Source organism: Antechinus flavipes, chromosome 3 (assembly GCF_016432865.1).
Source record: "Antechinus flavipes isolate AdamAnt ecotype Samford, QLD, Australia chromosome 3, AdamAnt_v2, whole genome shotgun sequence".
Taxonomy (NCBI): domain Eukaryota; kingdom Metazoa; phylum Chordata; class Mammalia; order Dasyuromorphia; family Dasyuridae; genus Antechinus; species Antechinus flavipes.
Genome location: NC_067400.1, coordinates 571,229,314 through 571,244,739, shown reverse-complemented (window position 1 = coordinate 571,244,739; position 15,426 = coordinate 571,229,314).

Below are 15,426 nucleotides of genomic sequence, written 5' to 3'. Positions count from 1 at the left end.
AAGGGACTTCTAGAGAAACTCGTAGATGTTTTCAATGTGGAAAAGTTGGACATCTTAAAGCTCAGTGTAGATACAGAGATACAATGAGAAGACAGGGTGAGAGAATACAACCCCAAACACCATGTCCAAAATGTAACCGAAGCTTTCACTGGGCCTCTAAATATAGATTGACCCAGAGGAATGAGAGGCAGGACCCAGCTCCAAAGCATTAATCAAAAGATAGGTGGGGCATGATAGCAGCTGAGTTTACACCCAGAGAGTCTTTAGAAATTTAGGACTCATGTCATCAACCAACAGAAAAACAATCAGGATTACAGTTAGGTAGAATACAGGCCTTTTAAACTAACAGGGCAGTATCCAGTGCAAATGATTCCAATGTAATTACCAGATGATGAGGAGAAACCCCAAAAGTGGTAAATAGAAGGGAATTAGATAGGTTAATTGCTTGGGGAAAAGGGTCTGCTTATATTTCCACAGGCGGAGAAGAAATCAGATGGCTGACAATGAGACTGTCAAAAGAACTTTAAAATCTTCAGCTTTCAGTTCCTGAAAAACCAGCAACAATCACTGGATTTCCTGAGATGAAATAGAAAAAGAGAAAAACTTCAAAACAAAGGAGATTTAAGAAGCATCTGACACTGAAAGAGCATGGCTGACAATGAGACTGTTAAAAGGACTTTTAAAATCTTCAGGAATCATTGGATTTCCTAACACAAGATGAGACTGTTTTCGTTCTTGAAAAACCAGCAAGAATCATTGGATTCCTTGAGATGAAAAATTGTTGATGAGATTATTAAGTCAGGGAGGTCATGACCACCTATGTTCTAAATCAAAAGAAAGGGGGAGATGTTGGAATCCTAGTGTTAACTCCACTTGAAACAAGGTACTAAGTAGAACTAATTGATACAATGCTTATGTTCACTCCTTTACTCATTGGAATTCACACATTTGGGAGATTTTCGAGTTTAGTATGAGAGATCCGAATTCACACCTCCCTTGAAGCTCTTAGGGCCAGAGAGAGGGATTACAGTTTTCTCCTATAGTGCTCTCTGGCCCTAAGAGCTTCAAGGGAGGTGTGAATTCACAAAGTTACAAAGTTTACTTTGTGAATCTCCCATACTTGTGAATTCCAATGAGTAAAGGTATAAACACAAACATTGTATTAATTAGTTCTATTTAGTACCTTGTTTCAGGTTCTGGCCCAAAATATCTTCTTGTAAGATCAGATCAAAAATCTATCAACTCTAATGAGTTAGCAATTTGTAACAATTCCAACAGGAAGGATCTTAGAGGGCATCTAAAATATTCTGGAACATCTTAAATATTGCAACTCACTTTACACATATATCAGATATAAAATCCTTCATTTGGTATTGACAGTCCTTCAAAATCTGATGACCACCTATCTTTCCAGTCTTGTTTTACATTGCTCTCTTTGATAAAAATCACTCTCTTTGCAAACCTACCTCTCTTATAAACTTCCCTATATCTGTCAAGGGCATCTCCAGCCCTTCCAAGTTTGAAACCATGGTGTAATCTTCAACTCCTCATTCTCTCCCATCCCACATAGCTAATCAGTTGCCAAATGGATTATTGTCTTATTTATACCTCTGGAGCATCTCTCCCAACTGTCTTCTTCCCTCTACTTCACAGGATCACTACCTTAACTTGGGCCTCATCATTTCTTCTTTGGAGTATTATAATAGCCTAAAACTTATTCTATCTGCCCACTTCAATCTGTCTATATACAGCTGCCAAAATGATTTTCTCAAAGCACAGGATCTGACCATGATAGATGGATGGATAGTTAAATAGATTATTGATATAAATGGATAATGAATGGATAAATAAATGAGAGACAGAAAGAGAAAGAGAGAAATGAATGCAAAGACATATGCATAAGTGGAGATAGATAATAGGTAGGTAGAGCATTTATTAAACTCTCTACCACCTAACTTCTTCACCTAGTATTCTATACCGATTCACAGACATTCCCCTCCATCTGGAATGCTTTCCCTTTTTCCCTCAAATTGAAGAATCCCTCGCTTCCTCAGGTGTCATCTCTTTGTGACTTTTCTAGATTTCCTCAAGTATAGATTTCCCTCCTTCTCTCAAATTACCTTGTATTTTTTTCCAAATACATTTGTAAATATTTTTATGTGTCTGTGTTGTCTCTTCCAAAAGAATGTAAACTCTTGAACCCAGGAGCTGGTTCATTTTTGTCATTACATTTCTAGTACCTCGGACATAGTATCTAGTAAGTATGTGCTGAATTAAATTGAGGTAGATATTATATGTATCATTATTTTCTAGATGAGAACATTAAAGCTCAGAGATGACCCCCTAGCTAAGTGTATGGAATCGTACTCAGGTGTATCTAGTGCCAGGCCCCGTGTTCTATGAAGAATTTAAAAGATGATGTGGAAAGAACACTATATTGGGAGGCAGGAGACCTGGGCCCCTGCCACTGATTGCCACAGGCAAGCTCATTCCTGTTATGGCCTCAATAAAATGGGGGTGATAATTCCCCTGCCCTTTCCTCCTCCCAGGATTCTTGGGAGGATGGAATGAAAGGAAGAATGTGAAAGGGCTTTGAAAAGTAGAAGGTCAGGAAGGGATCATTAACTCAGCTCTGAGTAGAAATGCAATTGTAAAAACAAAACAATGGGCTTTTTTCCATCAACCCCAGGTGCACAGCCAACATCTCCAGATCCCTTTTACTTTATCCCCACCAGAGGCCCCAGGACTCCTTCCTCCTAGGACTTCTACAAAGGAATCACAAAGGCAAAGAATTTAAAAAGGGAGAGAATGGGTAGGAGTGGAGGGTCAAGGGTTATCACCTTCAGCCACTGAGCCTGGGACTCCCCACTTTATTCACAAGTCTGATTTAGTTCCTTTAAATCATGTGTACTTAACTTAAGGGTTTGTCAACTTTTAAAAAAAAAAAATTGGTTTCTTTTGTAATCTGACATATTTTATTTTGTGCATTTAAAACTATTTTTAAAAGAAACTATAGGCTTTAACCAGAGGGCCAATAGTATTGGGAGAGGAGGGAAACGTCATGAAATGAAAAAAGCTCTTAAAAAAAAAAAAAAGCTCTTCTAAAAGAACTCTCTAAATCAAAGAATTCAACAAAGGGGAATTTAGAGTTAAAAGTGAAACTGAGACCAACAACGCCCAGCATGTGCCAAAGAAGGGATGCCTTCTGCCATCACTCTAACAAAACACCTTCAGGAATAGGGACTTCATTCACTCGCTCACTTTTGAACAACTCCAATGGGAAGGAATGAGGTAGTTTCTTGGAGTTGTAGAGAGAGGGCTAAAAAGTGTCTTTACTGGGCCTGTATTCCAAAGAGATCATAAAAAAAGGGGGAAGGACCCATATGTGCAAAAATGTTTGTAGCAGCCCTTTTTATAGCAGCAAGAACCTGGAAACTGAGTCAATGGCCATCAATTGGAGAATAGCTGAATAAGTTATGGTATATGAATGTTACAGAATATTATTCTTCTATAAGAAATGATCAGCAAGATGGTTTCAGAAAGGCCTGGAGAGACTTACATGAACTCATGCTAAGTGAAGTGAGTGAACCAAGAGAACATTATATACATCAACAAGAGCAAGCAAAGAAGAGAGAAAGAAAGAAAGAAAGAAAGAAAGAAAGAAAGAAAGAAAGAAAGAAAGAAAGAAAGAAAGAAAGAAAGAAAGAAAGAAAGAAAGAAAGAAAGAAAGAAAGAAAGAAAGACAAAACAACTGAATTTGCATCCCAACTCTGCCTCCCAGGATTTGAATCCTAACCTGTGTGACCTTTGGGCAAGTTATTTGACTTCTCAGAGTCTGGTTTATTCCACCTATTAAAAGAGCCAGATGGTTTCCAGGGCCTCTTCCAGCTCTAAATCTATGATCCTATGAGATCAACAAGCATTTATCAAGGACTTAATAGTGCCAGGCACCACACTAAGGGCTGGGAGGAAGGGAAGAAGAGGAGAGAAAATGATCAAATAGTTCCTGCCCTAAAGAAGTCTATATTCTGAAGGGGAATGTATATAAATATAGAGTAGATGGTATGTAACCTTCCAAGGGATGCCATTAACCATCCAGACCGAGAAAGGACTCTTGACAAAAGTGGTGAGGGAACTGAGTCTTAAATCTTAAAAGTCTCTTATAGTTTTCATCTTAGGGTTCTATGATTCCAAATAACTGGTCAACCAGCCTCAACTTGAACTTGCCCATTCTTCTTTCTTTCTTATTCTGCTGACATCTTGTTTGTAAATAGCTGTTTGCATGCTATCCCGCCCATTAGGCTTGAGTACCTAAAGAGCAAGGAAAGTGTTTTTCCCCCAGTGCTTTGCAGAGCATGAGACACAACTACTGTGTTAACAAGGTAAACAAGTGCTTATTAATTGACTCCTCCTCCTTCCCTGATTTCTCAAATCAGCACAAATCAGCCTTCCCCTTTAAGATCCAGAAACCTAAAGCAGTCTGTCCCTAATTCACAAATTATCTCCACCCCTAGTCCCTTCCCTTCATCTGTCCTTTGTTGTCCCTTCACTCCTAGCCAGCCTCCCAGACAGAATGGACAAGGCTGAGGTAGGCAAGGTATGGCACTATTCCAAGCTTTAGCTTTTTATGTGGACTAATTTGTCTATTACCGGAAGAGAGCTTTTGCCTTCAGTCTCTGCCTAGGCAAATTGACATTTTCAATCAAGTTCTTTGAGCAAATCGACAATTGTGTTTGTATAGTTAAATGGTGCTATGCAGTAAGGGCCATTGACTCTGAACCAAATGTGGAACCCTGTGACGCACACATGGCAAAGCCGGAGACAAATATGGTGCAGTAGCCTAGAGGAGTTTCCAAGTAGACAGGTGGGAAGAGGAAGCTATTTATTGACAATAGCATCAGCTCATTCACTTCACAGGAGGATTCCGCTTGTAGCATATCATATCACACGTGCTCTGGGGAACAGGTTCTTTGGAAGCAAATACCAAAGATCTTCCATGACTCCAAAACAATGATATGCATAAGCTGTTTAGGAAAATTAGGAAGAAAGGGAGTGATTCTACAGAAGATGATGATTTGCAGCTGACCAAGAAGTGAAACTGCCAATCTCCAGCATGGATCAGGGAGGAGTTTGGCCCTGAAGTAGAAGAAAACCAAGGTTGTTTCCAAATCTTAGAAGAGGTCCTCTGAGGGAGAGGAAGATCTAGGCAAGAGGGAAGAAAGCTTTGTGAGCCAGGAGAGACCAAGGTTTAAATCTCATCTTCATCATTTCACCTCCTGTGTGACCATACATAAACTATTTAAAGTGTCTGAGCTTCATTTCTTCGTTTATAAAATGAGAATAATGATGTCTTATAGCTTCTATTCCAATGTATAGCATTTACTAACAAGCATTTACTAAGCAAACTTACTATTTTCTAGGCACAGGAGATGCTGCTTTCTCCTAAATGTCCAGTGATTTCTTAATCACCAAGCCTCTTGGCTTCCCAGATGTCCTTCAGGTCCCAATGATTATCCCACTTTCTACAGAAATGCATATGACCTTTTGAATGCATGTGGCTGCTTTTTGAAATCATTTCAAATATTCTTGTATTTAGCAACATATTATCTGCACGTTGTCTCCCCCAGTTGAATCTTTTTCTTTTGCACTTATTAATATTTTTCCATTTACATGTAAAGATAGTTTTCAACATTCATTATTCTGAGTTCCAAGTTTTATCCCCTGCCTCCCTTACTTATTCCCTTCCCAAAACAGAAAGTAATGCTATAGACTATATATGTACAATCATGTTAAATATTAGTTTTGTTGTGAAAGAAGAATCAGAACAAAAGGGAAAAATCACAAGAAAGAAAAAACAAGAAACAAAAATTTTAAGAAGTGAGAAAATATGCTTCAATATGCATTCAGATATATGGAGTCCAATCTCTTTCTCTGGAATTGGATAGCATTTCAGATCACATCTTTTGGTATTGTGGAAAATAACTAAGTCTATCATAGTTGATCATTGCACAATGTTGCTGTTAAAGGATACAATGTTCTCTTGGTTCTGCTCACTTCACCCAGCATCAGTTCATGTATGTCTTAACAGGTTTTTCTGAAATCCACCTGCTCATCATTTCTTATACCACAATAGTATACCATTACATTCATATACTACAACTTGTTCAGCTATTCCCCAACTAATGGACATCCCCTCAATTTCTAATCTTTGCCACCACAAAAAAGAGCTGCTATACATATTTTTTATTATTTTTTATTCTCCCATGAGCAACTTAAGGCCAAGGGACTGTCTTTTATCTTTGTGTTCCCAGCATTTGCTTCACACTTACTAAATGTTTGATGACTGACTGACACAAAGAAGAAGGAAAACACAGTTACTTATTTAGAGGAAATAATCTATATAAAGTGTTTTGAAAGCCTTCAAGTACTATATACATTTCAGCTTTGATGATGATGATGATGATGATGATAATCCTGGGAGTCAGCCTGGGGTCAATGGACCTCAGTCAGCATATCAACAAACAGAAACAAGATGCTGGTTGACCCCACTCTGTGATTCAGCCAAATCATCTTTCTTATTGTTCCTCAGAAGCCTTCCTCCAAACACTCCTTCTTCCATCTCTGTACCTTTATACCATCTTGTCTGCATGTCAGGGTACACTCCCCCCTCCCTTTTAACTCTTAAAACATGTTTTTTCCAAAGCTTCAGTCAAGTGTGACCTCCTACACAAAAACAGGGAAAGCCACACATCTCTTCTGATAAAATATAAGCTTCTTGAGGGTAGATATTTTCATTTTTGTCCCTAGCCCCTAGTACAGTACCTGGCTCATAATAGGCATCCAAGAAATGCTTTCTAATGGATTGGCTTGGACTAATCTAGGCAGAGTACATCTTTTTCCATTTCTCTCCCCTATTCTGATATTTCTCATCATTCCTCCTTCAGGCTTTTAATGTCCATCTACTTTCTCCTTCTACATTCTATCAAACTCTGCTTTTTCAAAGTATTTAAATCATTTCTCATACCTATGCAATTAAGAAACTATGTCCCTTTGCCCAGGCAGATTTGTGTGTTAAGTATGAGCTATCAGGGTGAAGGAGGAAATAGGATGCAACAAAGTTCTGATTTGAAAGCTGGTAAACTTGACTTTGAGTTGCATCTTTATGTGAGATCTCATCAAAATCAAAACTGTGTGATCTCAGATAAATTGTTTTACTTGTCTGGGCCCCATTTTCTTCATCTGTAAGAGGGGGATAATTATCCATGTGTAACCAGCTTTATAGGATCTTTGAGAAGATGAAGTTATAGAAGACGCATGAAATCACTTTATAAATCATACAGATATTAGGACCTAGTTATGAGTGTGGAATAAAAATATGTCCCTTTTTTATAAGAATTTCAAGATTTGTTCAGCCAACAAGTCCAGATAGGGGCTCATTCCTGGGGCCAGAGAAACAATAAATTTAATTAGCTGGCTGTTTTCACAAGGCCAAAGAGTAGATAGTCTCACTTGGCCCCAAGGCTCAAAGAAACCAGTTTCCAGGCCCCAGAATAGTAAAGAGCAAGTAAGGAATGTAAAAATGAAGCTGGAGATTGACTATTAGGGATGACCTCTTATGCAAACAAACAGATGGACCTCTCAGGGACTAACAGCCTTTACACAATAAGGAATAAGTTCAGCACTTATTCAGCATTCAGTTGGCAGTGGATAAGTTGCCACTCTCCATCTGTTGCAAGAATATCCACAATATAAATTTTGTGTATACCAATGAAATTTCAAGTTCCAGACAAAATAAATAATAGTGATAACAAAATAACTCATGTCTATGTAGTATATTTAGCTTTAACAAGGGTCCTAGTCACAATAATGACGTGCTTTTTGCAAAGAAGAGAAGCAATTCCCCACTTTTTAGCTTCCTTTGTATGCTGTCTTCCCCCATTAAATTGTAAGTGTCTTGAGAGCAGGTATTCTTTTATTCTTTTTTAAAATTTATTTTTAACACACATTGCTTTATGAATCAGGTTGGAAAAGAAAAATCAGAGCAAAGGGGGAAAACCATGAGAAAGATAGAAAAAAACAGAAAAAATAAGTGAACATTATATGTGTTGATTTATATTCAGTCTCCTTAGTTCTTTTTCTGGATGCAGATAGCATTTTCTGTCCAAAGTCTGTTGAGATTGCTTTGGTCACTAAACCACTAAGAAGAATCAAGTCTGTCATAGTTTGACCATAACACATTCTTGCTAATATTGTGTACAATATATTCCTCATTCTGCTTGTTATTCTCTTTTAATATCTTGTTCTGTCATTTAGTTGTTTTTGACTCTTTGTAAGGTAATGGCTTTGCTTTTTAATATGTCATCCAGATTTTGCCATAATTTTCCTTCCAAGAAGCAAGCATCTTTTAATTTTATGGCTGCAGTTGCCATATGCAGTGACCTTTGAGCCCAAGAATATGAAATCTGATATTGCCTCAATTTTTTCTTCCTCTACTTGCAAGGAAATAATGGGACAAGTAGCCAAGATTTTAGGATTTTTTTTGTAAGTTTTAAGCTAATTTTTACATTTTCCTCTTTCACCCTTATCAAGAATCTTCTTAATTCTTCTTGACTTTTTGCCATCAAAGTAATATCATCTATATAGTTGATATTTCTTTTGGCAACCTTAATTCTAGTTTTTGATTCATGCAGCCTGGCATTTTGTGCAATGCACTGTGCAAATAAGCTAAATAAATAATACAGGCTTGTTGTAATCCTTTTCCACTCTTAAACCAATTAGTTGTTCCATATTCACTTCTAACTGTTGCTTCTTGGCCCACAAAGTGGTTTCTCAAGAGACATGTAAAATGATCTGGTACTCCCATCTCTTTGATTACTTGACACATTTTGTTATAATCCACACAAAGACTTTAATGTAATCAATGAAGCAAAAGTAGATGTTTTTCTGAAACTTCCTTGCTTTCTCCATAATCTGGGAAATGTTGGCAATTTGGTCTTTAGCTCCTCTGTCTTTTTGAAAACCAGCCTGCTCTTTTGCTAATACACACAGTAATAACATCCAGCTTTTGGAATCTTAAGCATAATTTTCCTGGTGTGTGAAATGAGCACAATTGTTTGGTAATTTGGGCGTTCTTTGGCACTGCCCTTCATTAGAATTGGGTTATACACTGATCTTTTCCAATTCAGTGGACACTATTGGATTTTCCAAATTTGCTGGTATATTGAGCATAGCATTTTAATAGCACCATCATTTAAGATTTTAAATAGCTCAACTGGAATTTCATCACTTTCTTTTTTTTTTTTTCCAATTGATTTTTAGTCTATCTTTCTCTGCCCCTTTATTGAATGCAATTTTGTTGTATCATGATCTGAAGAGGATGCATTCACTATTTCTGCCTTTCTGCATTTGAATGTGGAATTTTTATGCCTTAATGGTCAATTTTTATGTAGGTGCCATGTACTGCTGATAAAAAGGTATATTCCTTTCTATCCCTATTCAATTTTCTTCAAAGATCTATCATATCTAAGTTTTCTGAGATTCTATTAACCTTTCTATTTTTTTTCTGTTTATTTTGTGGCTAAATTCATCTAATTCTGAGGGGGGAGGTGAAGTCCTCTACTAGTACAGTTTTGCTGTTTATTTCTTCCTGTAACTGACAACTTCTTTCTAAGAATTTGGATACTATACCATTTGGTACATATATGTTTAATACTGACATTACTTCATTATTCCTAATACCTTTTAACAAGATGTAGTTTCTTTCCTTATCTTTCTAAAGTAGATCTATTTTTGCTTTTTCATTATGTGAGATCAGAATCATTCCCCTGCTTTTTTTTTTTTTTTTTTTTTTTTTTTTGCTTCAGCCTTTAATCCTTACTCTGTGTGTATCTCTGTTTCAGAAGTGTTTCTTGTAAACAACATATTATGGGATTCTGGTTTTTAATCCACTGTGCTATCTGCTTCTGTTTTATGGGAAAGTTCATTCCATTCACAGTTATGATTATCAGTTGTATATTTCCCTCCATCCTATTTTCTCCCTTGCATATGCTTTTTTCTCTTGCTTCCCAGTGTGTCCCGCATTGTTTTGTTTCTGCCCAATTCTGTCTTCAACCTGCCCTCCCTTTTATTACCCCTCATCTCTTCTCTTATCCTTTCTCTTAGTGTTTCTGCAGTCCCTTCTATCCAGTCCTTCCTTTTTCTTTCCCCTTTCTTTTCCTACTCCCCTATAGGGTAAGACAAATCACTACACCCAACTGAATGCATGTTATTCTGTCTGTGGGACAAAACTGATGAGATTGAGCTTCAGACAATGTTCATCCCCTTCGTTCCCTCACTTTTAGCTGAAATGTCCTCCTGTCCCCATCTCTATTTGTCAGAAACCTACTCATACTTAAAAGCCTTCCCTGACCTAGCCCTCCTCTACCACTTTAGATTTCATCTTTCTTTAGTTATTTATCGCTTTTTAAAGGCATTTTCCACACATGGCCAAAGTTAAAGTTATGTTATTGTTATGTTATATAATTGTCATCTCCCTACCAGAGTAAATTTTTAAAAATAGGATTGAATATTCCTTTGGGTTTGGCGTCTATCTCTGGAACTTACTCTTCAAGTAGAAAGTAACTTTGATTATGGGAAAGTCATTTACTTTCCAGGTCTCAATTTCCTCATTTGTAAAATGGGGGTGGTGGAGGTGGACTAAATGACCTCTAAGATGCCTTCCTGTTCCAAATCAATGAATCTTGATCTTAATATCTTACACAATGCCTTGTGTTTAATAGGTACTCAGTTACAATAATACTTATGTCAGTGGTGCTTTACAAAATATTTTCCTTACAACCCTATAAATAAGGAAGTCCAAAGATTATTTTCCCCATCTTATAAATGAAGAAATTGAGTCACACAGAAGGGAAGGGAGTTTTGCAAGGTCACATAGCTAGTAACAATATTTATATAGATTTGTAAAGTGTTTATGTACTTTATCTCATTTGATCCTCACAAACACCCTGTGAGGTGAGATAAATAAATGTCTATAGGTTATAGATATTTACAGATTAGAAAACTAAAAATGCTGAAAATGGTTTCATGATTTGACCAGGGTTGCATAGATAATAAATGTCTGAGATAGTTTCTGAATCCAAGTTTTCCTGATTCTAGGACCCAGACTCTCTCATATCATTGGTATAGTGGTACAAGCAATGGATTTAGAGACCAAGATCCTGGGTTCAAATCCAGACATATTACTGCTTTAATCTTCATCAGTTCTTCCTGGATCTCAGTTTCCTTATTAGTCAAAGGACCAGGTGGACTAAATGACTTCTAGGGACCCTTTCAGTCTTTTTCATCCAATGGTAGAGCCAGAATTTGAACCCAGACTTCATGCCTCCGAGTCCAGTGTCCTTTCTCCAGTTGTCCATAGATTTTGAACCTCTAGAGAAGTCATCTGCTGTGCTGGATAGGGTGTCAAAGCTGGGCTTTTATAATATGCAACTTGATAGGAATCCTATTGCTTTAGTAGATATTAACATGGCTATTTTGGGCAAGTGCTGCCAGTAGCCAGGAATTAGGACTAAACTGAATAACAGGAAGAGAGTGGGCTGAAATGAATTTGGGAAATTGTGCAATGCTTCCTCAGAATCCCAGAACTCTAGAGATGGGAGGAAGCTCTACAATCATCTAGTCCAACCTATACTTGGGAAGTATCTCTTCCCACCTCCCCAACACCCACCACCACCATTATGACATATCCAAGAAATGCTTTTCTAGCTTCTGCTTGAAGACCTTCATAGGGAAAGAGCTCACCCATTCCAGAAGTCGCCCATTCCATTTTGAGTTTTATTAAGTCAACAAGAATTTTGTTCAGCACTTACTATTTTCATAATGCTAGATATTAAAGACACAAAGAAAGACAAAAAACCATTATCTTTGTTCTCCAGGAATTTACATTCACTGGGGAAAGATATCATTTAAATAACTAGATACATAGAAGATACACATAGAACAGATGGAAGGAAATCTGAGAAAGGGAAATACTAGAAACTGGAGGAAGGTGTAACCCACAATCCAAACTAAAGCTCTTGGATTATATGCTTAGGTCTTTTTAAAATAATTATTTTATTTTTCAAAATACATGCAAATATAGTTGTCAACATTCACCTTTGCAAAACCTGGTGTTCCAATTTTTTCTCCATCTCCCCCCCTTCCCAGCAAGCAATTTGATATAGGTTAAACATGTGTAATTCTTCTAAACATATTTCCATATTTGTCATGCTGCACAAGAAAAATCAGATCAAAAGGGGAAAAACGCAAGGAAAAAACCAAGCAAACAACAACAAAAAGGTGTCTCCTTAATCTTTCTCTGGAAGTGGATGGCACTTTCCATCACAAGTCTATTGGAATTGCCTCATTGTTGAAAAGAGCCACAATCATCACAGTTGATCATCACATAATCTTCTTGTTACTATGTACTATGTACTTGGTTCTGCTCCCTTCACTCAGCATCAGTTCATGTTAAGTCTGTCCAGGCTTTTCTGAAATTAGTCTGTTCATCATTTATTCTAGAACCATAATATTCCATTACATTCACATACCATAACCTATTCAACCATTCCCCAACTGATGGGCATCCACTTGATTTCCAGTTCCTTGCCATTACTAAAAGGGCTGCTACATTTTTTATGCCTAGGTCTTTACAGAGAAGGTAAAAGAGCTGCAACCCCCATGCAAGCATTCAGCAGAGCATACAATATAAGGTAAGTTTTATTTCAACCAACAGGAAACCAAAAATATGAAGGATTCTGACTCAAAATAAAAAGACAAAATAATTTTCTTCCCTCTTTTTCTTCATAGTCCCAGGCACGTTTCTAGGGTTGAAGCATTCTCAATATCTTCTTCTGTTCCAGGAAAAGCATTTGAGATCATTAGTCAACCCCTTTTCTTTCCAATAAGCTCTGGTCTCCCAGAAATCTCTATCATCTCCTTCAGACTTACACAGATGTAAAATGCTACCTTGTGGTAAGCCCAAAACAAGAGCAAAGCATTCAACCTTGCTGTGGAGTCAGCTCTCTTTCTCATGCTAAAATTCCTCTGCTCATTCAGGAACTTCACCTCAGTCCCATGATCCTCTGCTTCCAGCTCTTTCACTACTTCTCTGCAGGGGACCCAAGAACTCATCACTATGTCTCCTATCTCGGGGGATGTGTGATACTTTCTTCTCTCAGAGCCATATGGTTCTCTGCAGGAGTCTCACAGACATACAAGAATTTCCTCCAGGAATCTGAGTCTGAGCTTCTGCATCCCTTAGCTCTGTTTTCTCTTTTGAAACCCAAAACCAAAACAATGATTCAGATGTATAATTAGCCATAACTCGATCAATCCTCCTCCAGGAAGATGTTCATGGGAAAGTTTTCACTTCAACCAGGGGAATGTCCTCAATGCCAGAATAAAATCTGAATTAGGGGATGCCAATTACAATGTCCTGGTACCTGTATACTACATACATGATGAAGAGATGATGGGGGAGGGGAATGCTCAATTGTCCAGTTATCTGGTGGAAACAGACCAAATAATTTCTTAATACAATCCTGATTTGCCTTTGTGATAATTTTACTTTCAAAGGGTGGAGGAGTCAGTGCAAGGGACTTCTACTGGTGACTACTTTCACCAAAGGAAAAATGACCTTGTGCTGAAATGGAAATGATGGAAATCTCAGAGGAGAATTTGTAATAGAAAAGGAGAGTCAGACATAGTCTAACATGCACCCTAGATCTGGAGAATGTAGATTTCAGACACCTTGGGTAGTCTCCTTTTCAAGGGAACTCAGACCAAGAAGAATGGGAAACTTTAAAGAAGAAAATTTTGAAAACTTCAAGAGAAACAATGCTAAGGAAGAGAAAATGGGGGAAGGGAAGTATCTAAAGATGCTAAAGGAGAAACCAAGAAACTTATCAATAAATCTGAATTTTTAAAAGATGGAAATGAGAACAGGAAACAGAGGATGAATACTAAAGCTGGGCACCATTCTGGAAAAATAGTGTCTGGAATGTTAAGCTCAGAAAAAGCCTGCTAAGGAAGGCTAAAGACAACAAAAAAGGGCTTGGTTGGTTGTGTTTGTTCATTTGTTTTATGCTATCTGGGGGGAAAGGGAAGGGAGAAGATCAAAGAAGAGATACGACCCTGGTTCAGGTTGGAGGGAATGATAAGAACAAATGATAAGAGACAATAAGGGAGAAGGCAAAGGGTCTAAACCCCCATTTGTTTTCTGTTTCTTCTCACTGGGAAAATGATCTTTTGACTGCAAGGGACAGAACAAAAGTGACTGATAACGAGTGAACACCCAAGATCAATAGTGAGATAGTAGAGAAGCATCTGGCTACCCTTTAGTGAGTGCAAGTGACCCAATCCAGATTAACCACATATTTGAGAAGAGAAAGAACTGGACTGTGTGATTGATGATCTGGGAAAGAATGTAGTGAAGAAGAGAAGTTACCCCATGATTGGGGAAGGACAGCTGTTGTCCCATTTCTTTAAAAAAAAAAAAAAATGAAAGAGAGGAGAGCCTGAAAATTACAAGCTAATGAGCATGGCAAAATTTTGCAATGTATTATTCAAAGAGTTAGAGGAATCTACACCAGACTAAGCTCATTTCTTTTCTTGTTGGGATTGCTAGACTATTAGCTCAGAGGAATGCTGTAAATCAGAGGTTCCTAAGCAAGAAATCTATAGATAGATATTAGGAAAATAATGATTTGGAGGAGAAAAAGTTACATCTTTATTTCAATAGAATTGGTTTTCCTTTGCTAATCCATGTGCTTTATTTTATGCATTTAAAAACATCATTCTGAGGAGTCCTGAGATTTCACCTCTCATGAACCAGAGGGAACAAAGGTTCAGAATCCCTATTACAAATGTAGCTTATATTGTATTATATTACAGTTTGTTTTCAGTGAAGTCTTTGACAAAATAAGCATACAAATCGAATATTCACTGATAATAAATCATAATTTTATGGACCCCCCCCAATATTTAATTAGGAGACCTCCATACCACAGTTTAAGAAGCTGATGGCTAGAGCATAGTTCAGTTAGGAGAATTCAGAGCTGGCTGAATGAAAAACAAACATGAATGATTTGATATCAACTTAAATTTCTCCAGAGTAGACATGTTTTAACAGTGACTTGGATAAAAGTCTCTACGTAGCAGGCTTACTGGATTTACAGTTGGCTTGAAAGAGCAAACTAACATACAGGATGACAGGGGCAGGATTTGTAACAGTCTCTACAGGTAAGAGTGGTGGGCCTGCTCTAATAAGCTAGAATTAAATAGAGATAAATGTAAATTCTTATATTTGAATTTCAAAAATCAATTTCACAAGTTGTTCCAAAAAATCCACTTCCTAAGTATAAGATGAGGGAGAATAGATGGCCAGCT